At 45.1% G+C, this 2,103-nt stretch overlaps 1 pseudogene; it reads left to right on the top strand.

Moving 5' to 3' along the window:
* The first annotated feature begins 945 nt into the window (after window positions 1-945).
* Window positions 946-1,416, top strand: LOC119952078 (annotated as a pseudogene).
* The last annotated feature ends 687 nt before the right edge of the window (window positions 1,417-2,103 follow it).

Genomic DNA, 2,103 nt, shown 5'->3' with positions numbered 1-2,103 from the left:
TGTTTCCAATATTTGGACTGCTCAGGCATGGCTCTCCAATACTGACCACGAACAGTGTCCACAATCATCATTGTCTGCTGCAGCCTGTACAGCCTAGCACTGCAAAGTGGGGATGCCTTAGTTGAGGAAGACATGGAGGGCAATGTCTCCCTTCTGATGAGACGATGGATCTGGCCAGGATGTTGGTAAGTCAAATGAAGAGGCCATAGCAGGGGTACAATATGGCAGACTTACCTGCGACAATCTGATCGCTACCAAATTCCAGGAGGAGTGATATGCCGATATATTTTCACAACTATTTGTTTTTCTCCCCTTTGTGGCCTGGGAGGCCCTAGCTCCTCTTTGTTCAAAGAGAATTTCTCTCAAAAATGCCCCATTTTCTTTTTGAGATAAATGAAATAACAGTTGGCACCATCTATCCTGATGTTGGGTTGATAATTTGATTGAACTAATCACAGTTAAATTAATAGCCCTAGCAATACATTGTCACTGAAGAACCTGATGTGGAGATGCCGGCGTTGGACTGGGGTGGGCATAGTAAGAAGTCTTACAACACCAGGTTAAAGTCCAACAGGTTTGCTTCAAATCACTAGCTTTCGGAGCACTGCTCCTTCCTTAGGTGAATGAAGAGGTATGTTCCAGAAACATATATATAGACAAAGTCAAAGATGCAAGACAATGCTTTGAATGCGAGCATTTGCAGGTAATTAAGTCTTTACAGATCCGGAGAGAGGGGTAATCCCAGGCTAAAGAGGTGTGAATTCTCTCAATTCCAATGGCATTACATTCACCCCCCACTATCTGGCCTGGGTTTGCAAAATCCTACCAACTATCCTGGTTTAAGACAATTCACAACTCTATAACCTGGGACTACCCCTCTCTCTGGAGGGGTGCAAGAGTACTTTCACTCGCTTTTTTCACGGCTTCAAGAGACCCAGAGAAACAGAAACAATGTCTGGGAACAAGGAACAAGCCTTCATCGTGGTGAAGCAGATGGTGTCTAGAGAGGGATTGTCGGTGAAATCATCAAACGCTTTGAACAGAAAGACTTCAAACTGGTTGCCGTGAGGCTCCTTCAGGCTCCTGTGGATCTGCTTGAAAAGCATTACTGTGAACTTTCGGAGAAGCCTTTCTATCCCAAGTTGATCAAGAGTATGACTTCTGGCCCCATTGTCGCAATGGTGTGGGACGGTCTGAACATTGTAAAGACTGGTAGAGTGTTGCTTAGTAAGACCAATCCAGCTGACTCCAAGCCTGGCATGATTCATGGTGATTTCTGTATTCAGTCTGGCAGGAATATCATCCATTGAAGTGCCTCTGTAGCAAGTGCACAGAAGGAGATTAACCTTTGGTTCAAACCTGGTGAGGTGGTGGAATACCAGAACTGTGCCCAGGACTGGATCTATGAATAAATCAATCCACATGGCTCGGGTCTGGCTGAATCATTCCAAATTGTCATCAGTTTTATTTTGTTTTACTGATTTCACATTATGTGTTCATCTTGCATTTTTGTTGTGAATGTTGAAGCAAATAACCATGCAATAAATGAACTGAAAAAAAAGAGTACTTTCACCCGTGCCCTCACAAAGTCTGTGCGCATGACAGCTTATCAGTAGCTGGAATGCATATTTAACCAGGAATGTGCTCCCGTCACCCTGACACCTGCTCCCAAAGGGTTGCTGACCGGACAGATCACTGCTTCAGGAATAACCAGGTGAATGTCTCAACAGGGAGCAGCAACGTGAAGCATCCCATTTTCCCTAATCATCCTCAATGCAGATCGATGAAATATGATCTTGCTACTGCCCCCTGATCGCCTCACGCACATCATCAGGTTTAGCTCACTTGGCTAAATCACTGGCTTTTAAAGCAGACAAAGCAGGCCAGCAGCACGGTTCGATTCCCGTGCCAGCCTCCCTGGACAGGCGCCGGAATGTGGCGACTAGGGGCTTTTCACAGTAGCATCGGCACGGAACCATTGACATCTTAATCATGCAGTCAAGTTTTCAGGTTTCTTTGTAGTATCCTCACTGAGCGTGCCTCAACTGGACTATGAGTTGCTGAGATGCAATTGTCAAAAACCTTAAAAATCTCTTTCCTAGA

The sequence above is a fragment of the Scyliorhinus canicula genome, chromosome 17 (genome assembly GCF_902713615.1).
Source record: "Scyliorhinus canicula chromosome 17, sScyCan1.1, whole genome shotgun sequence".
NCBI classification, from domain to species: Eukaryota; Metazoa; Chordata; class Chondrichthyes; order Carcharhiniformes; family Scyliorhinidae; genus Scyliorhinus; species Scyliorhinus canicula.
This window is presented reverse-complemented; position numbering and strand designations above follow the sequence as displayed.